The sequence below is a fragment of the Neoarius graeffei genome, chromosome 14 (genome assembly GCF_027579695.1).
Source record: "Neoarius graeffei isolate fNeoGra1 chromosome 14, fNeoGra1.pri, whole genome shotgun sequence".
Taxonomy (NCBI): Eukaryota; Metazoa; Chordata; class Actinopteri; order Siluriformes; family Ariidae; genus Neoarius; species Neoarius graeffei.
The window spans coordinates 54,141,319-54,158,302 of NC_083582.1; the positions used below are offsets into that span (position 1 = coordinate 54,141,319).

The 16,984-nt window shown below is 45.9% G+C and overlaps 1 protein-coding gene across 3 annotated transcripts in view; it reads left to right on the top strand.

Moving 5' to 3' along the window:
* The first annotated feature begins 2,603 nt into the window (after positions 1–2,603).
* Positions 2,604–16,984, top strand: part of ndst2b (N-deacetylase/N-sulfotransferase (heparan glucosaminyl) 2b) — a 116,777-nt gene continuing 102,396 nt past the window's right edge. For 2 of the 3 annotated variants that reach the window (XM_060940026.1, XM_060940028.1), the window contains exon 1: positions 2,604–3,031. The gene's annotated coding sequence lies outside the window, so the exon portion shown is untranslated. The remainder of the gene's footprint in view (positions 3,032–16,984) is intronic. The other variant, XM_060940027.1, reaches the window with a different exon arrangement.

A 16,984-nucleotide genomic window follows, 5' to 3' on the forward strand; every position in this document is an offset into this window, starting at 1 on the left:
CATTTATCAGGCCAGCCAAATGTTTGACACACATAATGTGATATGAGATAATGAATTTGGTACTGCTGTGATTTTACATTTAACTGAAAAGTAGCCAGGCTGGGCGGCACGGTGCTGTAGTGGTTAGCGCTGTCGCCTCACAGCAAGAAGGTCCTGGGTTTGAGCCCCGGGGCCGGCGAGGGCCTTTCTGTGTGGAGTTTGCATGTTCTCCCCGTGTCCGCGTGGGTTTCCTCCGGGTGCTCCGGTTTCCCCCACAGTCCAAAGACATGCAGGTTAGGTTAACTGGTGACTCTAAACTGACCGTAGGTGTGAATGTGAGTGTGAATGGTTGTCTGTGTCTATGTGTCAGCCCTGTGATGACCTGGCGACTTGTCCATGGTGTACCCCGCCTTTCGCCCGTAGTCAGCTGGGATAGGCTCCAGCTTGCCTGTGAACCTGTAGAAGGATAAAGCGGCTAGAGATAATGAGATGAGATGAGTAGCCAGGCTTCCATTGCAGTTTTGCGCAAAATAGAAGCATTATTTTAAAAATTTCAGCAATACACAATTGCGAATGGTCTGTGCTTCCACTGAGTGATGTTATGTGATTGAAGCTGGGTTTTTTCCTCTTGCCCTTACAGAGTGCCCTTTTTCAGAAAAGTAGCATTTTCCTTTCCTCATCACATCATATCAAATGATATAAATGCAAAAAATGTGTTTCCATTTCAATTGTGTGAAATATTCTCATCTCATCTCATTATCTCTAGCCGCTTTATCCTTCTACAGGGTCGCAGGCAAGCTGGAGCCTATCCCAGCTGACTACGGGCGAAAGGCGGGGTACACCCTGGACAAGTCGCCAGGTCATCACAGGGCTGACACATAGACACAGACAACCATTTGTGTGAAATATTGCTTTATTGAATTATCTGAAAAACCACATCATGCAAGCATTTTTTTTCGCAATATCGGAGAGTTTTTCCAAAATTGACGTGTTTCCTTGACTCGCAATTTCAAATTGAGCATTAAGCAGGCTAATAGAAAAATGACAGTGTGTGTGTCAGAAGTCTCAGCCTTTCTTTTTATGTTCATCATGATGTCTTTGTGTTTTAAAATACTATATAAATTTATTTTATCACACACAGAATCTCCTAGCTCAGACTGCTTTTTGACATAAAGGTAGTTTGTTTGATTTATAACATTTTCAACCAAGACTTCATTCATTCTTCATTCTACAACAAAACAAACATCATGCTCCTATTTAGAGGCACAGGTGGGGAGCATTTGAAATGTCCTCCTCAAACTCCACCTCCACATAGCTGCAGTCAAAGAAGTGATCTGCAGCAGAGCACTGGCCTCTTTAATGTTACTCTGAAGTATGAAGCACTCCACTATGAGTTTGAACAGATAGTGGAGATACTGGAGGACGAGAAGATGGAGGAGGAGGAGGAGGAGGAGGAGGACGACAACGAGGTTCCTCCTTCTGCTCCTTCTCAGCCTTCTCCTCCTTAAACTCCTCCAATACCTTCTCTGGCATACTTAAATAAAAACGAAGTCAAATTGTTGACAAATTAAAAAAAATGTAAAAGTTTATGGTATGAGTGCATCAGGTGCAGCAGACTTGCTGGCATTTTCAGTCAATGTCAATGCTGATTGTAAATAGCCCACTAACTAGAAATATCCAGTCAATAACGGTTGCTGGGCGGCACGGTGGTGTAGTGGTTAGCACTGTCGCCTCACAGTTCTGGGTTCGAGCCCAGTGGCTGGCAAGGGTCTTTCTGTGTGGAGTTTGCGTGTTCTCCCCATGTCTGCATGGGTTTCCTCTGGGTGCTCCGGTTTCCCCCAAAGACATGCAGGTTAGGCTCATTGGAGGCTCTAAATTGACCGTAGGTGTGAATGTGAATGTGAATGGATGTTTGTCTCTACATGTCAGCCCTGCGATAACCTGGCGACTTGTCCAGGGTGTACCCGCCTCTCGCCCATAGTCAGCTGGGATAGGCTCCAGCTTGCCTGCAACCCTGTAGGACAGGATAAACGACTACAGATAATAAAGGGCTAAAGGACAACTAATGCAAATTGTGCATGGAAAAGCTACAGGTTCTAACTGTACAACTGCAACACAGACTAACAAAGTACAATACAAGGGTGCCAGATTGATGTTGACCCAACGTCTATTTTGGGCGGCGATTGTTGGCCCACACCATACAGCATTGGGCCAGTGTGACGAAGGAGAACTTTTCAGAACAACCCTGCCACTATTGGGCCATGATTAGAGCAAGGTGGATTTAAAGGCTGCTGAAAGTTTGGTAATTTTGTCTGTTCGCCCAACACTGACTCAACAGAATGGTTGACACTGGTTCAATGCCAGCTGCGTAGGTGCTTCTAATAAATGGGCCAGTAAGTACACAAAAGCAAAGTCAACACTGCTCAGTCAATGTTAGTGTCACGGAAATAGGGTCTGGTCAGTGGGGGCTTTGTAGTGCTGATTTTTCACTGATGGAGGAAGAAGGTGGTTGACAAAGTGCGCATAGCAACAGTGTTTAACCTCCAAAGCGCACACATGGTTATAATTATATGAGCCTGTAAGAGACAGTGTAGCAGAGGCAAACAGGGAGAGGAAGCGCGTGTCTGGGCCAGTGTGTGTGTTTTGAAGTTGGAGCTTTGTAGAGAGCTGAGCCCTCCCCACAGCCTCCCTCTCTCTCTCTCTCTCTCTCTCCCTCTCTCTCTCTGTGCGGGTATCGCAGCCCGAGTGAACATGGCGGAGCGGAGTGGGATGCGTTCAAGCGCCGAAGGAAAGTTGCTGTTTTAAGCCGAACCCGTATTGCTGTGTCTGCTCCGGTGGCGGATGTGTAAGCGGTAAGTAGACACGTGCGCACCGGAGACGTGGGAGGAAACTGCGCGCCTGCTGGGTAGCTGAAGTGGCGCTGTGCGCGAGCCGCTCCTGGGCTGCGATGTGGCGGATCTGAGCGATGCAGTGGAGTGAGAAATGGAGCTGAAGCTCAAACAGACCTGGGCTCTGTGATCCATATTACTGTACAGCTGCTGAGCTTGATCAGGTACCATACTGGCAGGCTTCCGATCCTCATTAAGGAAGAATGTTTCACAGTAGAGAAAGTTCGCGATCTTGCTCCAAACTAAGCAAAGCTGTGATTTAAAATTTTTTTTTTTTAAAAATTATATTATAGCTTCATGCAACTAGAAACTCTAGCTGATGTTTCTGTGCCTTGTTATGAGCCCGTTAATAGAAGCGCACCTGCCGCGCTGTAATTGCATTAGATCTGATTTAATTATTGACACAATTCACCCAGAGTCTCAACATCGGCCCCATCTGACTGATGGTGTAGTGGTTAGCGCTGTCGCCTCACAGCAAGAAGGTCCGGGTTCGAGCCCCGTGGCCGGCGAGGGCCTTTCTGTGCGGAGTTTGCATGTTCTCCCCGTGTCCGCGTGGGTTTCCTCCGGGTGCTCCGGTTTCCCCCACAGTCCAAAGACATGCAGGTTAGGTTAACTGGTGACTCTAAATTGACCGTAGGTGTGAATGTGAGTGTGAATGGTTGTCTGTGTCTATGTGTCAGCCCTGCAATGACCTGGCAACTTGTCCAGGGTGTACCCCGCTTTTCGCCCGTAGTCAGCTGGGATAGGCTCCAGCTTGCCTGTGACCCTGTAGGACAGGATAAGCGGCTACAGATAATGGATGGATGTTTCTTCTATGGGTCCTGGGTTCGAGCCCAGCGGCCGATGAGGGCCTTTCTGTGTGGAGTTTGCATGTTCTCCCCGTGTCTACGTGGTTTTCCTCCGGGTGCTTCGGTTTCCTCCACAGTCCAAAGGCATGCAGGTTAGGCTAATTGGTGGCTCTAAATTGACCGTAGGTGTGAATGTGAGTGTGAATGGTTGTCTGTGTCTATGTGTCAGCCCTGTGATGACCTGGCGACTTGTCCAGGGTGTACCCCGCCTTTCGCCCGTAGTCAGCTGGGATAGGCTCCAGCTTGCCTGCGACCCTATAGGACAGGATAAGCCGCTACAGATAATGGATGGGTGGATGGATGGATGTTTCTTCTATGTGATTTTATTAATTTATGCATTCCAGAAAGCTGTGAAAACCTGCACTGAGATGTGCTCGATGTTAGCTCAGTGTTATGATAATTAGCTATAATTTGCTTAATTTATTAATATATTCTCAAAAAGACTTGTGTTCACAGTTTAGTTGTAGGGTCTTGGAGAATAATATGAAGTTCATGATCTCTTTTCCATAAAGTGGATGGTCAGGAGTGTGAACTCTTAGCTGTCCACTCGGTATAAAATGAAGTTTTGAACAAAAGTACTACTTTGCCCTGATTATGTCATGGCAGGAATGTAATTGAGAAGCTTCTTGGAACATTTTTTGCACCAACTCCATAATTACAGTCTGTGCCTACTGATGGAGGGGGAGAGAGAGAGAGAAAGAGAGCGAAATAAAGAAAGAACACCCTTTTGGACGTTTTTAGATGAGACCATTAATAAATGGTTTTAGTCAAAGCTCCAGTGAGTGCTGGGCTGAGTCTTGCAGACGATAACTGCTCATTGAGTTCTCTATCAATGCTCTCGATAAGTGGGATAATTAAAAAGTGGTGCCTCTGGGCACCATTCTTACAGCTGTGATCCATCTCAGGAAAAACTTCATCAGCAAACTAGAACTGCTCATTTGCACTTCACACATACAATTCCTTATCATCTCTCCTCCCTTAATTTGATCTGTGCTAAGCAGGATGTCAAAAACTCCCATATAAATTACAAGTGCATACATCAAACATTATGGCACACATTTCATGTTGCTTATGTTTGGAAGTTCACCTTTAGGTTTGTCAGGTATGTTAAGATACTGCTGCTATAACAGGATTTGTAAACTAAGCCTTGAACACTGTGGCTGAGGTTTGTTCTCCTGGACCAGTAGATTGTTTCTAGAAACATGAGATGAATTGGTCTGTGTCAGGTGGCTTATAGGAATATTCAATAGATTTATTGTTATTTTAAGGCCTTTGATGGTAGTGAAATGCTATATTAATAAAACAACAGCAATAGATAATGAACACGCTTTTGTTTGGGCCCAAGATAATTTACTATATTGAAGGTTGTTAGAACCTGTGTCTGTCTCAGTTCAGATGCGTTGACGTAAGAGCGCTCTGGAGCAGGGTTAAAACAAACCACACGAGTTAAATCAATCTGGTTTATTCAAGCACTGCTCAACGATACACAGAAAGAGCAGGGTTTATATACATCAGAAGCTTGCGTGACAAGATAAGTAAGGGGCTCGGGGGCACAAGGTCAACTCGCCAGATAAGGAGTCGTTTTTATTATACATGAAAGAGCAGACCATACACCCCCTAGAACAGGAGGAACCAGGAATGTGGTTTCAGCGAAACTAGAAGGTACAGAGAAAATAAAAGAGTATGTTCTCGCGATTATGCACGTTTACCAGGGTGTGAAAGGGTCATAAAGCTCAGGACAGCTATGCACGAGAACACACAATCTTACAATCCCCTCTTTTATACTTTGTTTACAGAGTATAACTACAGTTTAGACTCTAACGTATTGACAGACATAACAAGACTGATTAGTATGTTGTTTAGCAGTCCAATTGGCAAATCGCCAAAAAACGTTGTCCTCGTGGCTGGCTTGAGCGGGATTCCCTGCTCCAAGCGCTAAGACCAATACCAGAAGGAAAGTCATACTGGTCACTGACTTTGTTCTTTCTGTGTCCACAGGATGTAGATAGTTGAAGGTAGCCCAGGCTCACGTGTCTTCCAGATTCCTCAGTTCAGAAGTCTGCGGGACGCACCGACCATCCCCTCTTTGTAGATCAGCCGAAACCGGATCACTCCGGATGCTGGAAAGGGGATCCCTGAAAAGGCCGTCAGCTATTGTCACAGCAACTTTCTGAAACACAAAAACCTGTTAAGCATCAACAATATAGATTTCTATTACATTGGAGCCTTCTTTATTCGACTGGCATGAATCCACTGTGGAAAAAGGTCAGTTAGTACAGCCGTTCGAGTTACAGCGAGCACATCCGTGGGTTCACTGTAGGGTGGTTCCTCTAGAGGAGTGCCTAATTTAGCGAATTTCTTTACCAACACTTTATCCCCTACCTCAAAGGGGTGAGTGGGTGCCTCAGGAATGGGAGGCTTTTTGGAATTTAGTCTCGTCCAGTACTCATCCAACACCCGCATGAGACCCACGGCGTACTCACTGAGATGTACATCAAGATCACTCGTTCCTATAGCCTGCATACCTCTGCGCCAGGGTGTAGGAAAAGGCCGGCCCATCACGAGCTCGTACGGAGACAGGTTGTCGAGGGCCACTTGAGCGGTCATTCGCATGTCAGCGAGAACTAAAGGCAAAACTTGTACCCAATTTTTAGTACCAGCTTCTTGCATGGCTTTACGCAGCTTACCCTTGATTGTTCTGTTTGCGCGCTCCACAATGCCGGAGGACTGCGGATGGTACGGGATGTGGAAACGCCAATGGATCTTTAAGTCTTTACACAGTTCTTGTGTCACCTTAGAGGTGAACGGCGTACCTTTGTCAGAGTCTATCCCTACCGGGAGGCCATAACGCGGAATGATTTCTTGCGTCAATTTGTTTACCGCCGTGCGAGCGTCTTCTTTCCCGCAAGGGAAAACCTCCACCCATCGTGAAAATTTGTCGACCATGACCAAAAGATACTTAAAGGGGCCCTGTTTTGGCATGTGAGTAAAGTCAATCTGCCATTCCTGGAACGGCGTGTCAGGTATGGGAAGGTGCTGATGTACCGCGCCTGGTTTAGATGGATTATTCTGGGCGCACGTTAAACATCTGTCTAGAATGTGATGTACATCGGTGTGTATTTTGTCGATGCAAAATATTTTGGATAAATCCTCCACTACCCCCCTTCGTCCGCGGTGAGTGGGACCATGAAACTCGCGGACGAGGAAAGGAGTGCAATGTCTAGGTAAACAAAGGCGGCCCTGAGCATCGATCCGAACGCCGTCAGACGGCTGCGCGCCGCATGAGTCCCAGAAATGGTTGTCTGAGGCCGAAGCGGAGGCCTGGAGGGAGATCAAGTCAATGTCCGGAAGAACGGCACTAATCATACGACTGGATGAGACCAGGGAGAGAGTAAGCGAAGGCGGAAAAACACCGGAGGCAGCCGCGGCTTTGGCAATGCGATCGGCGAGAGAGTTTCCCCTGATCTCAAAAGAGTCCCCAATACAATGAGCACGAGTCTTAACAATGGCTAAAGAGCGCGGGAGAAGACAGGCGGTGATTAAATCAGTAACAAGCGAAGAATGAGAAATGGGCTTACCGTCTGCAGTGGTGAACCCACGCGAAGCCCAAATCCGACCAAAGTCATGAGCAACGCCGAAAGCGTAGCGTGAATCAGTGTAGATAGTGACGTCTGTGTCCTGAGCAATAACACATGCACGGGTTAGAGCGTATAGTTCGGCAGCCTGAGCCGAGGAGAAAGGAAGAGAAAAAGCTTCAACAGTTTCATCAGGAAGGCGGCACACAGAATAACCACACACGAAAACGCCGTCAGAGGGGCGTGAGCACGAGCCATCCACGAACAGCGAATCACCTGAAAGTAAGGGGGTGGAACGTAAGTCGGGGCGGATACTTGTCTCAAAAAGAATGCTAGAAATGCAGTCGTGTGTTTCAGAAGGAAGAAAATCATCCTGTGAATTGAGGAGGCGCTGAAGCGCGTGCGCGAGAGAATCAAAGGAGGAGGAGGGCTTAACAGTAAGGTTTTCGGTGGCCAAAAGAATAGACTCGTATCCAGAGCGACGCTGCGCAGATAAATGCTGGGTACTGAGGTTCTTTAAAACGTGCACTACATCATGTGAGGTGTGGAGAACGAGCGGGTGAGACAAAACCAGCCGTTCAGCGTCCGTGACCATGACAGCACATGCAGCCACCGCCCTGAGGCAAGCAGGGAGACCCTGTGCCACAGAATCAAGAGTTTTAGAGAGGAACGCACAAGGCCGCATACCCCTATGCGTAAAAGCAAACAGGGGCTGTGTCTCACAGCCCACAGGGACGCTGAAAAAGGCAGAACAGAGGTCAATCACAGAGAAAAACGCATGTTCACACGGAATCGAGGCCATAAGAGAGGGAACGTCTGGAACTAATGGGGCGACTGGGATAATTAACTCATTAATCTTACGCAAGTCCTGGGTGAAACGCCACGTGCCGTTGGGCTTCTGCACCGGATTCACTGGGGTGTTATAAGGGCTAACACAGGGGACAACCACACCTTGCTCTAGGAGAGAACACAGAACATCATCAATGCCAGACAGTTTAGCTGGGGAAAGGGGGTACTGTTTTACATATACTGGCGAAGAGTGTTTAATGACCGCCTCGTAAGGGGTACAGTTAACAAAGCCCACCTCGTCCTTATGTTCCGCCCAAAGAGAAGCTGGAAGGTCAGAAAGAGAGGGTGTGAGGTGGGTAACGGCACAAGCAGCATTGAGAAGGTTATGGGGAAGAGAAAGGGAGGTGAGGGCAAGAGCAGCCGACGAAGTGTCGTCTGGTATGTCAACAACCATGTGTGAGCCACTAAAAGAAATAGAGAGCCCTAGGAGGCTCATGAGGTCCCGTCCAAGCAGGTTAAAAGGGCAATCAGGCATGCAAACAAAGGAGTGAGAAAACTTCAGTAAAGGATCAAGGGCACAAGTAACAGAAAGGGGGGGCGTGCAACTGGAATGGAAAGGAACCCCTTCTATTCCCACAGAGCTTACAGACCGTGTAGATAAAGGACCCGCATATTCCCTCCCCACTGAGGACATGGTAGCCCCGGTGTCGAGTAAAAAAGGATATTCAGTCCCTGCCAGGCATAAAACAATAGTGGGAAGATCTTCGTTAAGAGGGGAGCTGAATAAAAGATTTAACATAGCAACGGTCGGGGTTTCATCGCTCTGAGGGCAGCCCTATGGGCGGGCAGGATCTCTCTGCCCTGTGGGGCTTGAACCGGCGCGCATGACGGGTTTCTCGCGTTCCTGCTCATCTCGCTGTTTCGCATGACATTCTCTTATCCAGTGCCCCTCTTTTCCACAATAGTGGCACTTTCCATTTCTCCTCCCTCCCCCGCCGCGCGGTCCCGTTCGGCGACCCCTCTCCTGTCGTCCCTCCGCTCGTCCGCCCGGCACGACGGATAAACATGCTTTATTCGTTTTACAGTCTAAAAGACCATCGCTCTCCAGCGTGCGCACCCGCTCCCCGGCCTGACGGAGGACCAGATTATTCCGGTCACTCCAGTGATGTTTTAAAACGCTCTGTATTTCGGGGCGACAATTAGACAGAAAGGTGGACAAGAACATTGGGTTCGGGTTTGCCAAATCAAGTTCAAGACCTCCCAAATGTTGCCAAACTTCCCCAAAGCGCTTCCAGAAAGCCGACGTCAGCTCAGAACGCTCCTGTTTGCAATTAGTGACCTGTGACAGGTCTCTATTTGCTTGTTTTAAGGCGAGCAGGTATCGCGTCAATTGCTCACGAAGCTGCTGCAGTGCGTTCGGCGTGTCCTTCCAAAAGAAGGTAGTCACGGTGCGCCGACGCGGGCGACCGTCATCCCCTTCATACTCTTCCTTAATATTTTCAGCTTGATCATTGACGGGGGCGAGAACCTGAACGTTTTCTAACAGGGCTGTCTCATCATATGCGCCTCCTAATTTATTTTGCAGAATAAACCGGTAGTCGGCTCCCGTAAGCTGACAATTACGAGAAACATTAATTAACTGATCAACAAAAAGCAAGGGCTTATCGGGTGACGGAAGAAGCGAGATGATGTCCTTAAGAGCCGACGGGGACGGAGGAGTTATATCAATACCACTGCGCTTTGCAACCCATACACAAGCAGCGTTTTGTGGCGGATAAGGACGCGAGCCGGCGTCTGGACCCACACCATCGGGATTATCCCAATCGTCATCATCAGTGTCATCATCGGTATCGTCACTACTTTCTTCGTCTTTGCCGTTCTTGGCTGATGCAGGCGCACCCTTTATCCCTCCGGGACGCTGCCCTCTGTCAACCGTGGGGGGGGGGCACGCAGACACAGCAGCCAGGGACGGATAAATTTTAGGAATCGTTTTTACAGATGACGACGATTTACCAGTAATTTTTCCAGCCTTACTATAAGGTGGAGGTTTACTATCTAACGAGGCTGGAGGAGCAGAATGAGATTTGGATTTTCCTAGCGCCGCCTCCTCCGTTTCCTTGGTGACGGGTGCAGCCCGAGGCTTCGGGATGGATTTCAGGACTGAACGGGGAGTATAAGCCTGTTTAAAATTATCCCAAATCTTCTTCATATCATACCATTTGGCATATCCTTCCCGCATATACGGGCGATCCCATCCGGGGTCCCCTAATCCCTCATAAATCATGCGATAGGCTGATGCAAGATAACCAGGATCGAAAGTACCTCGGCGAGGATATGAAGGAATTTGAGGGTTGGCCTCGGTCCAACCTGCCAAATTATCGAGCCAAGGAGAAACATAATAAGCGAAACCGCACCTAGTCATCCATTCGGCCGGGGTTTCCCCTGGCGCAGGCTTAGGGAACGAGCTTCCCATCGTACAATGACAACAAACGGATCTGAAGAGGAACAGACAACAAATATAGTACAAATTTGTATAGCGCGCTCTTCCTGGACTCGAACCAGGGAAAACTGTCCTCCGTAGGACACTACGAAACTACTGCCAACCAGGTAGTCAATCAAACATGTCTTACCTGATTGAGAGTATCACGTCGGGGTCACCAAATTGTTAGAACCTGTGTCTGTCTCAGTTCAGATGCGTTGACGTAAGAGCGCTCTGGAGCAGGGTTAAAACAAACCACACGAGTTAAATCAATCTGGTTTATTCAAGCACTGCTCAACGATACACAGAAAGAGCAGGGTTTATATACATCAGAAGCTTGCGTGACAAGATAAGTAAGGGGCTCGGGGGCACAAGGTCAACTCGCCAGATAAGGAGTCGTTTTTATTATACATGAAAGAGCAGACCATACACCCCCTAGAACAGGAGGAACCAGGAATGTGGTTTCAGCGAAACTAGAAGGTACAGAGAAAATAAAAGAGTATGTTCTCGCGATTATGCACGTTTACCAGGGTGTGAAAGGGTCATAAAGCTCAGGACAGCTATGCACGAGAACACACAATCTTACAAAGGTCATGGTGTGTACGAGAATGCATAAACACGTTGTATAAACCACTTTGATTTATGATGAAGCCATAATCAAAATTATGTTCTTCCAGTTTTGTAAATTATATTAATGACTTTATGCTATACTAAATTTCAAAACTGCTTTAAAAATGTAGTGTAAATTATGCTCCCCCACAGTCCATAAAGCTTTCTTCTGGGGTTTTAATCTACTTGATATGCAGCTGCCAAGATTTTATAAGGCATTACTTTTACATAATGAATTTGTGTTTTAGGGAAGGTTTGCCGATGTTCTTTGTTCTTTCTCTTTTTAAAATGTACAACCCCGATTCCAAAAAAGTTGGGACAAAGTACAAATTGTAAATAAAAACGGAATGCAATAATTTACAAATCTCAAAAACTGATATTGTATTCACAATAGAACATAGACAACATATCAAATGTCGAAAATGAGACATTTTGAAATTTCATGCCAAATATTGGCTCATTTGAAATTTCATGACAGCAACACATCTCAAAAAAGTTGGAACAGGGGCAATAAGAGGCTGGAAAAGTTAAAGGTACAAAAAAGGAACAGCTGGAGGACCAAATTGCAACTCATTAGGTCAATTGGCAAGAGGTCATTAACATGACTGGGTATAAAAAGAGCATCTTGGAGTGGCAGCGGCTCTCAGAAGTAAAGATGGGAAGAGGATCATCAATCCCCCTAATTCTGCACCGACAAATAGTGGAGCAATATCAGAAAGGAGTTCGACAGTGTAAAATTGCAAAGAGTTAGAACACATCATCATCATTTACAGTGCATAATATCATCAAAAGATTCAGAGAATCTGGAAGAATCTCTGTGCGTAAGGGTCAAGGCTGGAAAACCATACTGGGTGCCCGTGATCTTCGGGCCCTTAGACGGCACTGCATCACATACAGGCATGCTTCTGTATTGGAAATCACAAAATGGGCTCAGGAATATTTCCAGAGAACATTATCTGTGAACACAATTCACCGTGCCATCCGCCGTTGCCAGCTAAAACTCTATAGTTCAAAGAAGAAGCCGTATCTAAACATGATCCAGAAGCGCAGACGTCTTTTCTGGGCCAAGGCTCATTTAAAATGGACTGTGGCAAAGTGGAAAACTGTTCTGTGGTCGGACGAATCAAAATTTGAAGTTCTTTATGGAAATCAGGGACGCCGTGTCATTCGGACTAAAGAGGAGAAGGACGACCCAAGTTGTTATCAGCGCTCAGTTCAGAAGCCTGCATCTCTGATGGTATGGGGTTGCATTAGTGCGTGTGGCATGGGCAGCTTACACATCTGGAAAGACACCATCAATACTGAAAGGTATATCCAGGTTCTAGAGCAACATATGCTCCCATCCAGACGACGTCTCTTTCAGGGAAGACCTTGCATTTTCCAACATAATGCCAAACCACATACTGCATCAATTACAGCATCATGGCTGCGTAGAAGAAGGGTCCGGGTACTGAACTGGCCAGCCTGCAGTCCAGATCTTTCACCCATAGAAAACATTTGGCGCATCATAAAACGGAAGATATGACAAAAAAGACCTAAGACAGTTGAGCAACTAGAATCCTACATTAGACAAGAATGGGTTAACATTCCTATCCCTAAACTTGAGCAACTTGTCTCCTCAGTCCCCAGACGTTTACAGACTGTTGTAAAGAGAAAAGGGGATGTCTCACAGTGGTAAACATGGCCTTGTCCCAACTTTTTTGAGATGTGTTGTTGTCATGAAATTTAAAATCACCTAATTTTTCTCTTTAAATGATACATTTGATATGTCATCGATGTTCTATTCTGAATAAAATATGGAATTTTGAAATTTCCACATCCCGTTCCACATTCCGTTTTTATTTACAATTTGTACTTTGTCCCAACTTTTTTGGAATCGGGGTTGTATATCTATATTACCACCTACTACAGTCAGTCTTTTCAACTTAATGTTATTTTCACGAAAGGCAGGTTGAGAGAGGTAGCACATGGAGCGAAGGAGAGTTCATGACTTTTACCTTCACCTTTATTAGTTACCAGATTACTACTTAATAGGGTAGTCACACTAGAGGCAGAATGAGCCGGAATGCCGTCGGAATGCAAATTCTTCGTATATTCCGGGATATTCGAAGTACATTCTAAGTATTCGAGCTACATTCTCGTTGAATTCTTAGATGTTCGTAACATATTCGGCGGCTATTCCGGGAGCGTTCTGACTGCATTTGAGGTGAATTCATACAGCATTCGAGGCACCTTCCGACCAGACTTAGGGTGGTATTCGGGCAGCAATCGAACCGCACTCGTACGGCATTCGAAGTGCATTCTTAATATTCTTACTGCATTCTAACAGCATTCTAGGTATTCCTACTGTGTTCCAACTACATTTTAACTGCATTCGAAAGCTAATACACCCAGAATGTGCAAGAATCATTCGAGGCAGGTTCAAAGCGCATTCTAAATATTCGAATGGCATTCTTACAAAGCTGTGAGAATGTCGGTCAGTTTGAAATTACCGCCCGAATGTGGCACGAATTCATTCCGGCTGGTTCTGCTTGATTCCTGCTAATTCCAAATAAGTGTGATGGGGGCCTTAATAATAATTCACATTCAATTAAAGCAGGTCTGAGTTAAACATTTTTGTTTGTGGGTGTCTCAGTCTAGTAAAATATAAGCCTATGTTTCACTTATATGCCAAGTCTTCTATCAAAGTGGCCGTAATTCATTCACTGTATGTCCCGGGACCTACAGCTTACATTTATTGAATCTCCTTTATCAATCTTATGGATGCTATATTCGACCCTGTATCACCACCGTTATGGAGGTTGAGGCAACAGGTGAAAAATGTCACTGGGGGAACCGTTAAAAGCATATTTTCGTTTAAGGACAAGGCACTAACACCATTTGAGCTGAATCTCTATTCCCATGAAGACAAGAGGGTGAGCTGTCTTGAAGAGCTAAGCGCTGTTCTCTGTCCTCTGGCTGTAAGGAGTGCGTCATGTGGAATGGATGGCAATGTGAAAAGGAAGCAGCAGGGGGGCAGCTCCACAGGGAGCCAAGAGCTGTCTGGTCAGGGATCAAATTCTCACGCTGTTGGCTAGCTTGCATCCATAATTCATGTGCTTTCTCACTTGTAGAGGAAAATGGAAAATGTGGTGCTGTTTTTCCCTCTGACATGCTCTTTCTCTCCTATTGGTTTTGCCCTCTTGTTTCATCAAGCTCTTAGCGTGCTTCTATTTCAAGCACCATGATAGTCAGGCATGGTTTGGCTAAACCTGGAGAGTTTTGGTTTCAAGAATCCAGGCTTCTAAATATGCATTTACATATTTAGATAAGCCTTGTAGGTTTTTGCCGCCATAACCAAGCTGAGATGAGCTGGATAGTTATGAGTTTGTGCTTACGGCTCACAAACTAGTCTTCTGACTGTTTTTATATTTAAATTATTGCAGTAAGGCACTTAAGTTAGAAGCTTGGCGTTCTCGTTCTCTGTTTGGAATTGCCAGGTAAGGACTGATCAAGAATGATGCAAAGATTGTTTCCCACTCAAATCAATTAATTTGAATAAATCAGTTTTCTTTTAGTTCAAAGCCTCCACATCCCTGGAAAATTGGCTAATCTGCCTTTCTCTCCTCAGCATAGGCTTTTATCTAATCGATTGCTCATCTAAGCTTGCAAATAAGGTTTCTAACACTCACAGTTTCACTATTAGACACACAGGCACGCACATACATGTACACACTCAGCCAGTGTGTCATCGTTGTTCAGCGGTGCACCTTCACCAAGGTTCATAAAGACCTCAGACATTGCTAGGAATATGTTCTGATTACAGACTGAGAGCATCTGTTATTTTAAAATTCACTATGAATTTTTAATTTAAGAAATTTTATATAAAATCAAAATGACTTCCCTGCATAGTTTGTCTTGTTTTATATACAGCGCTTGTGACATATCTCATCTCATTATCTCATCTCATTATCTCTAGCCGCTTTATCTTGTTCGACAGGGTCGCAGGCAAGCTGGAGCCTATCCCAGCTGACTACAGGCGAAAGGCGGGGTACACCCTGGACAAGTCACCAGGTCATTACAGGGCTGACACATAGATACAGACAACCATTCACACTCACATTCACACCTACGGTCAATTAATGCCGCTTTTCCACTACCAACGCGGCTGAGTTGGGCTGAGCCGTGCCGTGCTGAGTTGGGCTGAGTCGGGCTGAGTGGGGCTGTTGGAGTTGCATTTCGACTACAACCGCGCTGAACCGTGCTGGCTGGAAGTGGGTGGACACATTGGGTGGAGTTAGCGAAAGTGGGTGGACGTCACATGATGTCGTTAGGCGGCGCAAACAGTGACATCAGTGATCTTTTAAGCGGTAGTCTCACGACCCGGATAGTAAACAATAAACATGGAGTCGTTAGTGTTGCTGGTCTTGGTGCTGTGGCTTGTTGTCACCGACAACGCCAACAGATACTGGCAAGAGCGTATAGATGAGGCGAGGCGCATAAGGCTTCAGAAATTCTCGTAATTCTTCTTCTTCCGGGTTTACGGTGTTTACAGATCTCAGCATGCTCGCGGGGCGTGTGAGGACACTCCTCCTCACCAATCAGTGCACAGGGGAGTGTCTCCTCACGCCCCTAGCCCCACTTGGCTCGGTCTGGCTCGCTTCAGCCCCACTCCAAAACCGTGCGAGTTTTGGGTGCTAAGCAGGGCTGAAGCGAGCTGAGTCGTGCTGCTCTGAGGTAGTCGAAACGCGAGCCGTGTTGGGCTGAAGTGAGCTGAAAAAGTGTAGTGGAAAAGGGCCATTAGAGTCACCAGTTAACCTAACCTGCATGTCTTTGGACTGTGGGGGAAACCGGAGCACCCAGAGGAAACCCACACAGACAACATGCAAGCTCCACACAGAAAGGCCCTCACCAGCCATGGGGCTCGAACCCGGACCCTCTTGCTGTGTGGCGACAGCACTAACCACTACACCACCATGACATATCTCCTGCCTGATAATCATGTGAGATTTTAAATAATAGCCAGAAAGGTTTTCCCATTAAAATGTATGAAATAGCATATTTTTCACTTCATGACCCAGAGTAATGGAGGATTTTTTTTGAGTAATGGATGGGAGTTTTTTTCTCTTAAATAACGGTCAAATTCTCTCGTCAGTTAATTACCCTGAAGCGTCGCACTGTCTCAATCATTAGCCTTGAACAAACTGTATTTAGCATTAAAGGAAAGCATTGGGATTTTTTCGCTATTTTCCCATCTCTTTGGGTTCAAATACAACCCCAAATCAGAAAAAGTTGGGAAGGTATGGAAAATGCAGAAAAAAAGGTAGCAATTTCTAAATTTACTTTGACTTGTATTTCATTGCAGACAGTATGAACCCAAGATATTTCATGTTTTGTTTGGTCAACTTTATTTCATTTCTTAATAGACATCCATTCCTGCTCTTCAGGCCTGCAACACATTCTAAAAAAAGTTGGGATGGGCCAGTTTCGGGCTAGTAATGAGGTAAAACAATTAAATAATGTGATTTGAAACAGGTGATGTCAACAGGTAATAGTAATCATGATTTGGTACAAAATCAGTATCCAGGGAAGGTCTGGTCTTTGAGGAGCAAAGATGGGCTGAGGATCTCAAGTTTGTCAACAAATGCGTGAGAAAATTATTGGAATGTTTAAAAACAATGTTCCTCAAAGAAAGATATTTCAGGGATTTGGATATTTCACCTTTTATGGTGCATAATATCATTAAACGATTCAAGGAATCTGGAGGAATTTTGTTGCATAAAGGGCACAAGCCAAAGCCAAACACCTGTGGTCTCCAATCCATCAGATGGCACTGTA